Source organism: Aquarana catesbeiana, linkage group LG11 (genome assembly GCF_042186555.1).
Source record: "Aquarana catesbeiana isolate 2022-GZ linkage group LG11, ASM4218655v1, whole genome shotgun sequence".
NCBI lineage: Eukaryota > Metazoa > Chordata > Amphibia > Anura > Ranidae > Aquarana > Aquarana catesbeiana.
Window position 1 is genome coordinate 9,536,317 of NC_133334.1, and position 17,829 is coordinate 9,554,145.

Sequence of the window (17,829 nt, forward strand, 5' to 3'; positions counted from 1 at the left end):
ATAGTCCAGATTAACGTGACAAAGCGAATAGTTCCATATCCGTGTCCATTACCAAATAGCCCAATGAATCCCCCACCAACTATGGAAAGGCTTACCAGCTCCAATGGACCCCTTGTCACAGGGGGTCAATGAACGCCTGCGGCTTAAACCCAGCCAGGGCCTTTCTCCACACTTTGGTATCATTCCACACTCCGGATGGTATCTCACTCACAGCAATACACAATAAGCTGACATCTAAAAGTCTTAAGTTTAGTGTGTCGGTCAGCACACATCTAAACAAACCAGATCGTTGGGACATGAGAAGAGAGATGGTGACGTCAGCACATCGCTTCGCCCACAACCAGACAGATCAATCCAGATACAGGGTGGGGGGAGGAAGGAAAGTCCATATATTTTAAAAGTCCGTATGTCCCGGGGGTGCATGGCTCCGCCCCCCTATACATACGCCCGGCCCCCTTATCTTCATGCAGTGCCCCGGACGCATGGATTCCAGGGGGGTTTGAAGCATGTGATTAGAGCCAGAGGCTCTAATGGGCTTCAAAAAATGGTGGGCTCGGGGCGCTCCGAGCCCACGCAGTTGTATGCCAATAGCAAATGAATATTCACTATTATCACACTGATTCTCCTCCTGGCCAACCAGGAAGTGGGTCGTGAGACCCGTTTCCCAATTCGCTGAAAGGAGAAGCCATCCTATTGGTCTATAAGGAGGAAGGGGGGAGGAGGAGAGAGGAGACGCACCAGACCGTCAGAGCCAGGACATGGAGGAGACTGAGGGGGGAAGCCTCCACCTGTCAGCACAGGGTGAATGGGCTGGTGATGGGGGGGTGTGGGTATGGTGCACAGTGGGGGCTGGAGCGACAGGGGGGTCCGGTGCGTCTGCTGGCAAACCTACCGATGGAGCACCAGCCACCACTGACAGGGATCCTTGTGCATACACTGGAAAGGCAGCCCGCTGAAGGGCAGAAGAAACTCTGTAGGTACTGAGACACAAGGAGAAAGGAGCAGCACCAATCTCAGTGTAGCAATATTAAAAAACAAGTTTATTTAAAAGTAATGCACTTATTAGACACTGGTAATTCTAGGCACACTGTAACTGTCAGCCAAGTAATAGCAGAGATACGGGGTGGCAGCAAAAGGGCGCGGTGTTATCGTACCTGGCGACGCCAGTGGTTTCCGGTGTCCCAGGCTGGATGGAGGAGATGCAGGAGAAAGCCATCAGCAGGAAGTCTCTGTGTGAGGAGTCCGTGCACGCGTTCGGAGCATGCATGCTCCTTCATCAGGCAGTGCCATTGGACATCTTTGTTGATATATAAAAAAAAATATATAAATATGTCATATTTGACATCTTAAATAGAGGTGGGCAGGCATGCAGGCCAATGGGGGAGGGCAGCCGCCGCCCTTCTCTGCGCTAGACACACCGCTGGCAAGCGAGCAGGCAGGATACATATACGAGTGCCATATGGTATATAGGAAAATGTCATGGGTGGATCACAGTGTATACAGAGGTTAAAATTAATAAAACATGATTGGAACTAGTAAAATAAAGACAATTAAACAATTACACAATTAAACTAAAGGTATGTGGGGAAAATATATATAGAAAACACTGCATGTGGAGATACTTACTGGGGAACGATTCTATATGAGGGATATTATTATTTCTTAAGACCATAAGGGTCCTGTAGAAAAATATATAAAAAAGGGGAGATTTTAATTATTACAATTATTGGTCATGCCTAATAGGGATGGGCCGAACACCCCCCCTGTTCGGTTCGCACCAGAACACCGCGAACAGGCAAAAAGTTCTAGTGAACATGCAAACCCCACTAAAGTCTATGGGACACGAACATGAATAATCTAAAGTCCTCATTTTAAAGGCTTATAGGCAAGTTATTGGCATAATAAAGTGTATGGGGACCCGGGTACTGCCCTGGGGGACATGTATCAATGCAAAAAATATTTTTTTAAAACAATCTTTTGTTTTAAAAGGAGCAGTGATTTTATTGATGCTTAAAGTAAAACAATAAAAATGAAAAAATTCCTTTAAATATTGTTCGTTTAAAAATTAAATTAGAGGGGGAAGAAGTATAGGGATTATGGCTGTGCCAAGAGAAACAGAATACAATACTTGAGAGTAAAAAATTGTATTTATTTAACAAAAATCAATAAAATTAGACATGAAAATCACATAGACAAGGTGTGCGGAAAATTCTAAAATCAATTCTGTAGCAAAAAATATTTCACATGACTTGGCCTGATGATTGTGACGGCCAGTTCAGTGAGTGGGTATTCAAATGTCCGACATGTTTCGCCAGTATTGGCTTCTTCAAGGACAGTTGTTTGATACCTAAAGCGCTACAGAGCTTTCTATGAAGAGAAATATAACAATCAATGAATGTTTTAGAACAATTGATACACTAAAGTACAAAAAGATATATATATCCATATGTTTGCGAGCTGTCCGGGCAGACTACCCCCCACCACCCAAAGTGGCCCCTAAGAGCCCACCCACACCACAGGGTGCCAAATACCCCCACCCAGGCTATCCAAGGATGGTAAGATACCTGCAATTCACCAGGGATGGATGCTACACGCCTCCGGAGCAAGGCCTCAAAAACAGAGATCACAGTAAATGGCTGCAGGGGACAATAAGAGGGACCTGATGGAGAATATGCCTAAAGAAATATATATACAAACAAACTATGTACATATAGCGGGGCCGGAGGACCACACATCAATTTAAAATGAGAAATTTAATATTGGACTAACATAGTCTCTAATTTTACTTACAAGTAAGCTATTCAAATTAGGAGACAGGACACCGGAAAACAGCCATTATTGGGAGTGGTTCATTATAGGATGAAAGATGTAGAAGGTGTCACTGGAAAATGGTAGAAAAAGGGGGAAGGGGGGGGAAGATATTTATATGCCAGGTAATGCTATCCAAAAATGCAGGTCTGAAAACGCTAATTGCGATTCAGCTGTAACCAATGACAAATCTAAGTATAAACGGATTTACACTCACCTGTCCTCATCAACATGGGGACAAGGTGTTTTGGGGGGCTACCCCAAAGCACCCTCCCAATGTTGAGGGCATGTGGCCTGGTACGGTTCAGGGGGGGCGCTCTCTTGTCCCCCCTCTTTTCCTGCGGCCTGCCAGGTTGCGTGCTCGGATAAGGGTCTGGTATGGATTTTTGGGTGGGCCCCACACCATTTTTTTTAAATTGTGGTGTGGGGTTCCCCTTAAAATCCATACCAGACCTGAGGGGCCTGGTATAGATTTTGAGGGGGACCCCACGCCATTTTTTTAAAAATTTTGGTCGGGGTTCCCCTTAATATCCATACCAGACCTGAAAGGCCTGGTATGGAATTTAGTGGGACCCCTACGTCATTTTTTTAAAAAAATTTGGTTCGGGGTTCCCCTGTGGGGAACTCCCATGCCGTTTTTATCAATGAACTTTATGTGTATTGTCAGACCGGCAATTCATTAATAGCCGCGAGTAGTTTTAAATTACTTTTTTCCTTTGAAATGTAATTTTGCTGTCAGACTGTTCTAAACACGGGAAACATGCTCCCCTTTACAGGCATACTATAGACACCGCCCAGGTACGAAATTTAAAGGAATATTACACTTTTATTGTTTCACTTTAAGCATTATTAAAATCACTGCTCCCGAAAAAACTGACGTTTTTAAAACTTTTTTTTGCATTGATCCATGTCCCCTGGGGCAGGACCCAGGTCCCCAAACACTTTTTATGACAATAACTTGCATATAAGCCTTTAAAATTAGCACTTTTGATTATTCATGTTTGTGTCCCATAGACTTTAATGGCGTTCGCGTGTTCGAACAAATTTTTTCCCTGTTCGCATGTTCTGTTGCGAACCGAACAGGGGGGTGTTCGGCTCATCCCTACTACAGACCCCCAAGAGGCATGTGTACTCAACAAAATGGATACAAGGTTTTTTGCTAGGAGGGTTCCCCCTGGAAGAGTATCCCTGTCATGCTGAGGGCATGTGGCCTGGTATGGTTCAGGAGGGAGAGGCATACGCTCATACTCCCCTTTTCCTGCTCTACCAGGCTTCATGATTTTGGTGGGGAACCTAATAAAGGATCCTCAGACCCTTACAACCATCATGCCAAGGTTGTGGAGAAGGCAAGGTATCCCTGTCATGTTGAGTATCAAGTTTGAGTGCAAGACAGCGCTGGACTGGTGCCGCTCAAGGCTAATGGCGGCAAGTTACTGTGTGGAGGGTAGAGGAGGAATTGCTTCCAATGGGTTGTATCCCAATTGAAGGTGGGGTCTAGGGCTGCTACCTTTCTGATAATGACAATGGAGGCATTACCTTAGCATGGTTTACACTTGGGTGATTGAAAAGGAGTGCCTGATGTCCAAAAAAAGTCTCACTTGATGAATTTTATAGTTGTTTATTGAAGATAAAAGTAAACAAGTAGAGTCAATGTGTTTTTTGGGGGAATTGCCTCCCTCTTCCTCAGGGCTGTATTTTTTGGAGAAGGGGAAGGGTAAGACTTTGAGAAGATTATATTCGATCAGCGGCTCTGCAGTATGCCGGTGTTGTGGAGAAGAGACAGCCTCAACTCACCAATGTGGGGACAAGGTGCTTTGTCAGGAGGTTTCCCCCATGTTTAGGGCATATGGCCTGGTATGTTTCAGGTGGGGGGGCGCCCACTCATCACCTGGACTTCATGCATTTTTTTTGTGAGGTGACCTCCTTAAAATCCACAACAGACTCAAAGGGTCATTTTTTTAATTGTTGCTGTGAGTTGTCCAGGTATGCAACCTTATAGAAGTTGAGATCTACCTGGACAACATGGAGGAAATCAAAGGTCCCTGGGCGGGTGGTCCCCATCAAAAGAAAAGCCCCCAATAAATGGCGGCATGAAAAACACATAGTGTGTCACAACAGTATCCTCTGGCCTGCTCACCTCACTCCCCCCAATAGTATTCTTCAGTTCACTTCCCATAACCTCCCACAGTAGTATCTTCTGCCTCCCTTAAGATCACCCCCCTACAGTAGTGTCCTCTGCCCCCTATAGCCCTGCCCTGGTTCACATTACTCCCCCACTTTAGTGTCCTCTGCCCCTTCACATCACTCCCCACTTAAGTGTAGTGTCCTCTGTGAATCCCGTAGCAGTGTCCTCAGCCCCAGTTCACATCACTTCTTCACTGTAGTGTCTTCTGCCCCCATAGCATTGGTCTCTTCACATTCCTTCTTCACATTCCCCACCCACTCAAGTGTAATGTTCTCTGCCCCCTATAGCAGTGTCCTATGCTCTGGTTCACTCCCCTACTTTAGTGCCCTCTGCCCCTTCACACCACCCCCACTCAAGTGTAGTGTCCTCTGCCCTGGTTCACATCACTCCCCCACTTTAGTGTCTTCTGCCTGCCCATAGCATTGGCCTCTTCCCCCATTCACATCACCCCCCCACAGTAGTTTCCTCTGCCCCTCCCATAGCAGTGTCCTCAGCCCCGGTTCACATCACATCACTCCCCCACTGTAGTGTCCTCTGCCCCCCACCATTGCATCGGCCTCTGCCCTCTTCACATCACCTCCCACTCAAGTGTAGTGTCCTCTGTTCCCCTATAGCAGTGTCCTCTGCCCTGGTTCACATCACTCCCCCACTTTAGTGTCCTCTGCCCCCCATAGCATTGGCCTCTGCCCTATTCACATCACCCCCATCTCAAGTGTAGTGTCCTCTGCCCTGGTTCATATCACTCCCCCACTGTAGTGCACTCTGCCCCCCGATAGCATTGGCCACTGCCCTCTTCGTATCACCCCCCACTAAAGTGTAGTGTCCTCTGACCCCCCTAGCATTGGCCTCTGTCCCCGTTCATATCACCCCCCCAGTAGAGTCTTCTGAACCCCCCATAGCAGTGTCCTCTTCCCCGGTTCACATTACTCCCCCACTGTAGTGTCCTCTGCCTCATATACCATTGGCCTCTGCCCTCTTCACATCACCCCCCACTCAAGTGTAGTGTCCTCTGCCCTGTTCACATCACCCCCCACAGTGTCCTCTGACCCCCATAGCAGTGTCCTCTGCCCCGTTCGCATCACTCCCCCACCGTAGTGTCCTCTCCCCTGCCCCATAGCAATGTGCTTCTTCACATCTCCCCCCACTCCTGTGTAGTGTCCTATCGCCCCCATAGTAGTGTCCCCTGTCCCCTCCCCCGCAGTTGTGTCCTGTGCCCCCCGAAAGCAGTATTCTTTGGCCCCTATAGCTGTTTTCTCCCCCTCCCCCCACAGTAGTGTCCTCTATCCTCCATAAGTAGTGTCCTTTGCCCCTTTCACTTCTTCCCTCACCCACAGTAATGTACTCTGCCCCCACATACAGTAGTGTCCTCAGTCCCCCGCCACACATTAGTGTCTTCTTCCTCCTTTACATCACCACCCCAAAGCAGTTTCCTCTGGCCCCCAGAGCAGTTTCCTTTCCCCCCCAGCCACAGTAATGTCCTTTCCCCCCCTCACATCACCCCCCCACACAAACACACAGCAGTGTGTGGGTAGCACTCTCCTACTTTATAAAGGATGTGCAGCAGAGTGGAGAGCGGGAGTCAGCACAGTACTGGACAGAGGGTGAGATGGAGAGTGCGAGCGAGCTGCTGGAATTACCACTGCATATTATCAAGCTGGTGGTTGGTTGCTAGGACCATCCGGCGTCCTAGCAACCAATCACCTGCTATATGTAACCTCCAGCAGCTCCTGCCCAATTTCTTTTGTAAATGTGAATGCTAAAAAAAAAAAAAATCACTGCTCCTGGTTGTATTGATTAAAGCAAAAAAAAATACTTTGGTATATGATCCCCAAGGCAGTACTTTCTCCATGTTATTTTTTGACACCCCTTGCAAATTAGCCCAAAATAATTTGATAGATTTGGCTTCCATTGATTTCAGTGTAGTTCAGGGTTTGTATCTCAACTTCTTCAGAGTTTGATGAACCCTCTGCTGAACTGAAGCCAGGGCTGTTCGGCTGATAGCTCTTGCCTTTGCTTTGATTTAAATCGCTGCTTCCCACCAAAAAAGGTTTTGCTTTGGTCCATGTCCCCCCAGGGCAATGCCTGCCCCCCCATATCATTTGTTTGACCATCCATTGCATATTAAACGAAAATTGTACATTACTGTTTTCTAACATTTGTTTCCCAATAAGTTAGGAGGGGTTCAGAACCGGCACCTGAACTTCAATAACGTTCCCCAAACTGAATGGAGGTACCTTAATTTCATTACTAGTAGTGAGAAGGGGTTCCGTTAATTCAAAAGACCCCAGGGCAATGCCCAGACCCCCCCATGCCAATTGTTTGACCATCCATTGCCTATTAACTGAAAATTGGCAATTTACTGTTTTTTAACATTTGTTTTTTTAACATTTGTTTCCCATTGAGTTTGGAGGAGTTCAGAACCGGCATCTGAACTTTAATAATGTTCCCCAAACTGAACGGGTGGTGCCTTCATTTCATCACTAGTAGTGAGGAGGGGTTCCATTAATTGGAATGTCCCCCAGGGCAATGCCCAGACCAATTGTTTGACCATCCATTGCCTATTAACCAAAAATTGCCCATTTACTGTTTTTATTAACATTTGCTTCCCATTGAGTTTGGATAACACTGGTTTAGGAACAACTCATTTTAATGTCTCCTGATAATATTTAAAAAAAAAGATTCACCTATAAATGTTTGTCTTTTATTTTCTTCTCTTTCTTCTATTCAAAGATAAAGTCTGACATTAACAGAAAACAAAATAGTTATATGTAACCGTATTGCAGCTGCACAGCACTCTATATAAGAGGATGCAGTTTTATTCCATAGACATGATCTGCCGCCTTGTGTATTCCAAGACAATGTTATACCAGGTTATAGAGACCTCCCTTCATCTCCTTGCTGTTGTATTGTGTAGATTTATACTGACATCTCATACACAGATTGGAGAATTGTGTGTGCTCCTTCTGTATGTGACACCTTGTTCTCTTGACTCCGAAAACCCAAGACTGGCATCAACCTACATAACAGAGGCAGCCGCCGTATATGAAGACTATGAGTATTATCAGGATGGAGACGTTATAATCGGAGGGGTCTTCACTGTCAATAGTCTTTTAAGAGGAGTACACTACGACTCTCCAACTATACCCAAAATGTTTTTTATAATGTGGTGTTTGAAGTGAGTATCCTGCCTCATATGTAAAAGAGAACCTATCTCAAAAAAGTTAAAATGTGTGACAATGCAGGAGAAGAATTAGGAGACAGGAACTCTCTCCACCCCATAACACCCTGAGCAAGGACCTTCATGGCAGGATCACCAGACTTTATTTTAATGATAGATGCAGATCTACAAAGACTGAAAATGACTTTTGACAAATAACTTCTATGAGATTTTAATGATTGGGATCACGTCTATTTTTAATATCAGGTTACGTCTGATTGTTTTCCTGTGTGTGAAGTCTCTATGAAGTCTAACACTGCATTGCTCTAGTTTCAGCTCCTACATTGTATCCTCAGCATTGATCTCGGCTTTGTCTGCTTTGTCTCTGATCTCACAGTGTGCAGGATTCCCGGGTACGGAGAAGACCGCGCCGTCAGCAGACCGGTGTCGTCACAAACATACGCAGACACCTTTCCTAAGTAGGGGTTTTAGGTTGCAGAAGGTCGGAATTTAATTTAGATTGTAAGCCTTTCTGTCAAACAGTGCACCCAATAACAAAGTTGGGACACAGGAATCCCGCAAACTGTGACAAAGCAGACGAAGCCGGGATCAATGCTGAGGATACAATGTAAGAGCTGAAACTAGAGCAATGCAGTGTTAGACTTCACACACAGGAAAACAATCAGACGTAACCTGATATTAAAGTAGACGTGATCCCAATCACTAAAATCTCATAGAAGCTTTAACATGTTAATGTCAAAAGTCATTTTCAATCTCTATAAATCTGTAGCTTTCATTAACCACTCAAGGACCACCCTATGTACATTTACTGTGGCAGGGCAGACCAAAGTGCAAAATAACGTACCTGTATATAAAGTGACTGGTGCTGCGCTGCTACTAATAGAATAAATACATAAACATTAAAATCTTGCTGGAACAAATAGTGATGATCAGTGAAATAAAAAAAAATTAAAATCTTCAGTAATAGTAGTGAGATCTTATCAGGTGAAAGGTCTCTTGTGCAAAATACAAATATTGAGGTGACATAAAGGTGGGTGTCTTTTCTTTCTTGTGCCGTGACACCTAGGTGCAAGGTGGCCTATTACCTTACGGCTGTAAGGTAACAGCGTGTAGAAAACAATAGATGTCCTGGACGATCTTGTTACAAGCTTTTATGGATAGATACCAGTGGTTTCCTCTAGGTGGCGTTTAATTGAAAATTCCTGCAGAGATAGGGTGTAAAGGTGTACTTCTTAAATGGAGTGTGTGTTTTGGGAACCCCTCCCAGGTTCACCCATGAAGATATGTGGAAGAAAAAGGGGGTTCCAAATAGTGTGAGAAGGTAAAAACAAAATGTACTTTATTCAGCTTCGAGCTGGGGTACTCACATGACCAAAGCAAGTTAAAAGCATGTAAACTATGAGTGGCGAGCTTGTGCACAAAAAACTTCACTTCCGTTGTGCGTGTCTGTCCCAACGCGTATCGTAACGCCCACGTGACTTCATCAGGGCAAGAACGTGATCCCTGTTGTGATTGGACACAGCGGGATAAAATCAGCGGGTACAGTGGCCATGATGCCCCTATGTAAACAAGGCAGAGCATCGCTCTGTCAGACAGGAAGAGAGAGATCTTGCGTTCCTGCTAATCAGGAACACAGATTGCTTCCTCCAGTCAGTCCACCCCCACACAGTTAGAAAGCACCCCTTAGGAGCACACTTAACCCGTTGATTGCCCCTGATGTTAACCCCTTCCCTGCCAGTGTCATTTATACAGTGACAGTGCATATTTTTTTAGCACTGATCACTATATTAGTGTCACTGGTCCCCAAAAAGTGTCACTAAGTGTTAGAGCTGCACGATTAATCATTAAAAAAAATCATGATCTCGATTCATCCCCCCTCACGATCTCTATGGAGGCATTTCGGATTCTTTCATGTAACAGGTGTAGAGAGTTCACTGCTTACTCAGCTGTCAAAAGAAAAACCTGGGCAGCCTGCCAAGTTTTTCACAACATTGTCCAGGCTAGTAGATTAACTATAAACATTGTAGCTTTTCATTGTTAGATCAAAGGGATGAACTTCTGTGTGTAGAGGTTGGTTTAACCCCTTAAAAACCTTTTTCTGACACTTGCTTGTCTGTTACAAAGTTAAAATCAGTATTTGTTGCTAGAAAATTACTTGGAACCCCCAAACATTATATATATATATTTTTTTAGCCACGACCCTAGGGAATAAAATGGTGATTGTTGCAATATTTTATGTCGCACTTTATTTACCCAGTGGTCTTTCAAATGCAATTTTTTGGGAAAAATACACTTCAATTAATTGAAAAAACTGGACAGTAAAGTTAGCCCAATTTTTTTGTGTAATGTGAAAGATGATGTTCTGCCGTGAGAATCGTGAGAGCATCGTGATCTTTATGCTAAGCAAAAAAACATGATTCTCATTTTAGCCAGAATGGTGCAGCTCTACTTAGTGTCAGATTTGTTGGCCGCAATATCGCATTCCCGCTAAAAATGGCTGGTCGCGGCCATTACTAGTAAAGACAGTAAAAAAATCAAAAGTCCATAAATATATCCCAAAGTTTGTAGACTCGAAAACTTTTGCACAATCCAATCAATATTTTTGCAATCTTTTTTACCAAAAATATGTAGCAGAATACATATTGACCTAAATTTATGAAGAAATTCGATTTTTTTACATTTTTTTGGAAATGTTTTATAGTAGAAAGTAAAAAATATTGTTTTTTTTTCAAAATTGTTGTTTTTTTTTATTATAGCACAAAAAATAACTGCATCTAGTAGTGTAGTAAGTTATAAAAGCATATACATTTATTAAACAATAAAACTGTACTCACAAAGATGACAAAGTACAGGTGGGTATTGTAAATTATGGTGGAACATCAAAATCTCACAAGGAAAGTCTCTCCAGCTTTGGCCACAGGCATGGGACAGCCTAGAAGGTGGGCACCAATCTCATTGTGGAATCCCCTGGGTAATGCACGGGACCTGAAAGAGTTATAACGGACACAAGGAACTCCCTCATCTGAGGTCACATTCTGGGCATGCGCAGTAGAAATGCATTTTGAGGCATGCTCACATCTTTCTCAGCCTACTATCACTTAAGTGTGCAAAGCAAGGATAAAATTGACTAAAGTCAAGGAGCACAGGTTGGGGTTTTACTACAAGGATCAATACATTGTAGAGGATATCGCAGAGTAAAATTGGGCAGTAGAAGAACAGCTTGAGTTAGGGATAATAGGCCTAACTGGTATATGCCTAACTTTTATTTTCTCTATTGGGACAGAGGGTGCAATGAATGTGAGTGATAAAGTGTGGCATGGTAAAAGTGTACACTACTTTTACACTTTCAAATGATGTAGCGGTGTGCTGCGAACAAAATACATCTTCAAGAAAAGATGGTAAGTAACATGTGAATGCTTTGCTTTGACCACCCAAACTTAAATAAAGCCCCTATCAACATAAAAAAAGTGTACTCTAAAATGAAGGTCCTTCTCAACAAAAAATAAAAACCAATATACCCCCAAAATAACTGAAAACCCCAGATCATACTTTTTTTTGTTTTGCAGTCCTCAGCCACACTTTTATAAGGATCTGTTGACTTTCTTTTTTGCCATTGATGAAATTAACAATAACCCTACAATGTTACCAAATATTACTCTTGGATATCACGTATATGACTCCTGTCGGGAGAGCAGAAAGGCGATAAAAAACACATTGCAGATTTTATCTGGACCAGGAAAGATGGTCCCAAATTACTCTTGCAGAGAACATAAAAAAATACTGGGCTTCATTGGAGACCAGAGCTCTGCAACCACCACATCTATAGCACAGATATTGGCTTTATATCGTTATGTACAGGTCAGTAAAACCCTTTTTTCTTTTAGAATTTAAGTTGACTCCATTAAAACAGTTTATTGTGAGAAGGTCTAAATTTAATTTTCAAATGTTCAGATCTGATCATATAGCAATGGCCTTACCAGCCAGGACTATTGTTAATGGTCTTCAATACCATCTATTACCTACATATAATATCATTTTAACAATTCTACACTGGTAATTTGATAATGATTAACACTTATAGCTATATGACCCAAGTAATTATTACCTGTTCCAGATGCCATGGCACCGTGGGGTTTGGATTATGTAATTAGAACACAAACACATCCCATCATGTTCTGGGACAATCAGCATCTGCATTGACACCCTCCATGGTGTTTGATTCTGGGTAATTAAGTGACCCATGTGGAAATAAATGATCGGGCTTCATTCTGTCACTCATTAGAACAGAGGAAGCTACTTGGATAAGTGTCAAAACATCTTTAGTGTTATAGAACAAGTCCAGCTCAATGTGATCAATAGGGATGAGCCAAACACCCCCCCCGGTTCAGTTCACACCAAAACTTGCGAATGGACCGAAACTTCGCACGAACGTTAGAACCCCATTGAAGTCTATGGGACTCAAACGTTCGAAATCAAACGTGCTAATTTTAAAGGCTAATTTTCATGGTATTGTCCTAAAAAGGGTTTGGGGACCCGGGTCCTGCCCCAGAAAACATGCATCAATGCAAAAGAAGTTTTAAAAACTGCAGTTTTTTCGGGAGCAGTGATTTTAATGATGCTTAAAGTGAAAAAAAAAAGTGAAATATTCCTTTAAATATCGTACCTGGTGGGTGTCTATAGTATCCCTGTAAAGTGGCGCGTGTTTCCCGTGCTTAGAACAGTCCCTGCACAAAATGACATTTTTAAAGGAATAAAAGTCATTTAAAACTGCTTACGGCTTTAATGTAATGTCGGGTCCTGGCAATATGGATGAAAATCAGTGAGACAAACGGCATGGGTACCCCCATCCGTCCATTACCTGGCCCTTTGGGTCTTGTATGGATATTAAGGGGAACCCCGCACCCAAATTAAAAAAGGAAAGGCGTGGGGCCCCAGCCCCTCTGAACAGCAGTATACAGGCGGTGCAAATAAGACAGGGACTGTAGGTTTGTTGTTAAGTAGAATCTGTTTGTAATTTTGAACTGGTACATTTTTAACGTGTTTAGCTCCAGCCAAAAAATCTATTTTAAGCTTTTTGGAAAACATAGGGAAGGGTTATCACCCCTGTGACATTTGTTTTACTGTTTCTGCTCCTCTTCAGAAGATTTCACCTCACTTTCTGTCCCAATGACAAATGTTTTTTGAAAATCTGGGGTTTTTAGTGAAACAAGGATTGGTGATAAAGCATCAGTGGAAAGGAGAAACGTTTTTCCCATATTAACTCTTACAGGAGAGAATTTCCCTTCCTAGAGGTAGATTTTATCTCACTTCCTGTTGTCTCCTTCCGTTTGCAAGTAGGAGTCGTTTGTAAATTGGATGTTTGAAAGTAGGGTCCTGCCCTATATACTCGGCAGAAATTTGGGCCTTAGGTGTTGTTGTGGCCACAACACTGTAAGCCCTCACAGGGCCCTGCTGTGAAATATTAGATCAAGAATTGTAATTACATGCCCCTGTTGAACAGGGTCAGAAAAATTGGGCCTTTGGTGATGGTGGTGCTGGTGCCACAACACTGTAAGTCCTCACAGTTACTCTTGGTGGGCGTTGGAACGGGCCCTGCTGTGAAATATTAGATCAAGAACTGTAATTACATGCACCTGTTGAACAGGGGCAGAAAAATTGGGCCTTTGGTGGTGGCGTTTTATGGTGCTGGTGCCACAACACTGTAATGCCCCGTACTCACGGTTGGATTTTCTGACGGAAAATGTGTGATAGGACCTTGTTGTTGGAAAGTCCGACCATGTGTAGGCTCCATCACACATTTTCCATCGGATTTTCCGACACACAAAGTTTGAGAGCAGGATATAAAATTTTCCGACAACAAAATCCGTTGTCGGAAATTCCAATCGTGTGTACACAAATCCGACGGACAAAGTGCCACGCATGCTCAGAATAAATAAAGAGATGAAAGCTATTGGCCACTGCCCCGTTTATAGTCCCGACGTACGTGTTTTACGTCACCGCGTTCAGAATGATCGGATTTTCTGACAACTTTGTGTGACCGTGTGTATGCAAGACAAGTTTGAGCTAACATCCGTCGGAAAAAATCATAGGATTTTGTTGTTGGAATGTCCGAACAAAGTCTGAACGCGTGTACGGGGCATAAGTCCTCACAGTTACTCTTGGTGAGCGCAGAAACGGGCCCTGCTGTGATATATTAGATCAAGAATTGTAATTACATGTCCCTGTTGAACAGGGGCAGAAAAATTGGGCCTTAGGCACTGGTGCCACAACACTGCAACCCCTCACAGATACTCTAGTTAGAGCGCAGGAATGAGCCCTCCTGCAAAATATTGCATCAAAAATTGTAATGACATGCCCCTGTTGAACAGGGGCTGAAAAATTGGGCCTTAGGCACTGGTGCTGGTGCCACAACACTGCAACCCCTCACAGATACTCTAGTTGGAGTGCAGGAATAAGCCCTGCTGCAAAGTATTGCATCAAAAATTGTAAATACACACCCCTGTTAAACAGGGGCAGAAAAATTGGGCCACTGGTGGCAGCGCCCAGAACCAAAAATTTTCTTACAAGCTATCAACATGATCATTGAGGAGGAAGAGGATAGTCACTCAGTATAACAGGATAGTCACTCAGCATCAGCATAGGGAGTCTTGAAGGAATCTAACATTTCAAAAAAAAATTCGGTTACATCAGCATCAGATGCTTGGTATCTGGTGGTGATCCAAGACTGATTCATTTTTATGAAGTTCAGCCGATCGACCGAGTCGGTGGACAGGCACACCCTGTGATCGGTTACAAAGCCTCCAGCAGCACTGAATGTGCATTTCGAAAGAACACTGGATGCAGGACAGGCCAGTAGCTCAATTGCATACTGTGCAAGCTCTTGCCAGTGATCCATCCTCAAGACCGAGTAACCCAGAGGATTTTCGGTGGGAAAGGTGTCCAAGTCTGATCTTGCCCCTAGGTATTCCTGCACCATGTAAAACAGATGCTGGCGATGGTTGCTGGAACCAATCATACCTTGGGGCTGCGGACTAAAAAATTGTCTGAACGCATCGGTCAGACGGCCACCTTCTTCTCCACCGCTCCTTCTTTGACTGACCGAAGCCTCAGCAACACATTGTCCAGGAACAGGAGTTTATAACCTCCCAGTCTCTGGGAACACATGGCAGAGACCTTTCTGCAAGGCCTCCCAAAGATGTTTCATCCTCTGCTCCCTCTGCGACGGCAAGATAAGGTCCGCAACCTTACCCTTGTAACGTGGATCAAGAAGGGTTGCCAGCCAGTAACAATCCCTCTCCTTGATACCACGAATACGAGGATCCTTCCGCAGGCTTTGCAGGATCAGGGAGGCCATGCAGCGTAGATTTGCTGAGGCATTTGGTCCGGAGTCCTCTGTGTCACTAAGGACAACATGATCTGCAGCCACCTCCTCCCAGCCACGTACAAGTCCATGTGTTTCTTGGGACTGTAAATGATCCCTTAAAGACTGCTGCTGATGCTGAGTGCCAGGCTCCACCTCCATGCTGACACAATCCTCCTCCTCTTCCTGTGTGATCGGCGGGCACGCAGGAACACTGTCTGGATAAAGGGGCCTTGAGAGCTAAAAAAGTCCTCCTCTTCCTGCCTCTGTTCTGCCTCAAGTGCCCTGTTCATTATTCCACGCAGCGTGTGCTCCAACAGGTGGACAAGGGGCACAGTGTCACTGATGCAGGCACTGTCACTGCTCACCATCCTCGTGGCCTCCTCAAATGGTGACAGGACAGTCCCTGCATCCCTGATCATGGCCCACTGGCATGGGGAAAAAAAACAAGCTCCCCTGACCCTGTCCTGGTGCCATATTTGCACAGGTACTCATTGATGGCCCTCTGCTGCATGTGCAGCCGCTGCAGCATGGCCAACATTGAGTTCCACCTGGTGGGCATGTCACAGATTAAGCGGTTCTTGGGCAGGTTAAATTCCTTTTGGAGGTCAGCCAGCGGAGCACTGGCATTAAATGACCGTCAGAAATGCACACAGACTTTCCTGGCCTGCCTCAAGACATCCTGTAAGCCCGGGTACCTGCCCAAGAACCGCTGCACCACCAGGTTAAGGACGTGAGCCAAACAGAGCACATGGGTCAGTTGTCCCTGTCGGAGGGCGGAGAGCAGGTTGGTGCCATTGTCGCATATTAGAGCAAGAATTGTAATTACATGTCCCTGTTGAACAGGGGCAGAAAAATTGGGCCTTAGGCACTGGTGCCACAACACTGCAACCCCTCACAGAAACTCTAGTTGGAGCGCAGGAATGAGCCCTCCTGCAAAATATTGCATCAAAAATGGTAATTACATGCCCCTGTTGAACAGGGGCTGAAAAATTGGGCCTTAGGCACTGGTGCTGGTGCCACAACACTGCAACCCCTCACAGATACTCTAGTTGGAGTGCAGGAATAAGCCCTGCTGCAAAGTATTGCATCAAAAATTGTAAATACACGCCCCTGTTAAACAGGGGCAGAAAAATTGGGTCACTGGTGGCAGCGCCCAGAACCAAAAATATTCTTACAAGCTATCAGCATGATCATTGAGGAGGAAGAGGATAGTCACTCAGTATAACAGGATAGTCACTCAGCATCAGCATAGGGAGTCTTGAAGGAATCTAACATTTCAAAAAAAAATTTGGTTACATCAGCATCAGGTGCTTGGTATCTGGTGGTGATCCAAGACTGATTCATTTTTATGAAGTTCAGCCGATCGACCGAGTCGGTGGGCAGGCGCACCCTGTGATCGGTTACAAAGCATCCAGCAGCACTGAATTTGCATTCCGAAAGAACGCTGGATGCAGGACAGGCCAGTAGCTCAATTGCATACTGTGCAAGCTCTGGCCAGTGATCCATCCTCAAGACCCAGTAACCCAGAGGATTTTCGGTGGGAAAGGTGTTCAAGTCAGATCTTGCCCCAAGGTATTCCTGCACCATGTAAAACAGACGCTGGTGATGGTTGCTGGAACCAATCATACCTTGGGGCTGCAGACTAAAAAATTGTCTGAACACATCGGTCAGACGGCCACCTTCTCCACCGCTCCTTCTTTGACTGACCGAAGCCTCAGCAACACATTGTCCAGGAACAGGAGTTTATAACCTCCCAGTCTCTGGAAACACATTGCAGAGACCTTTCTGCAAGGCCTCCCAAAGATGTTTCATCCTCTGCTCCCTCTGCAATGGCAAGATAAGGTCCGCAACCTTACCCTTGTAACGTGGATCAAGGAGGGTTGCCAGCCAGTAACGATCCCTCTCCTCGATACCACAAATACGAGGATCCTTCCGCAGGCTTTGCAGGATCAGAGAGGCAATGCAGCGTAGATTTGCTGAGGCATTTGGTCCAGGGTCCTCTGGGTCACTAAGGACAACATGATCCGCAGCCACCTCCTCCCAGCCACGTACAAGTCCATGGGTTTTTTGGGACTGTAAATGATCCCTTAAAGACTGCTGCTGATGCTGAGTGCCAGGCTCCACCTCCATGCTGACACAATCCTCCTCCTCCTCCTCCTCCTTTTCCTGTGTGATCGGCAGGCACGCAGGAACACTGTCTGGATAAAGGGGGCCTTGAGAGCTAAAAAAGTCCTCCTCTTCCTGCCTCTGTTCTGCCTCAAGTGCCCTGTCCATTATTCCACGCAGCGTGTGCTC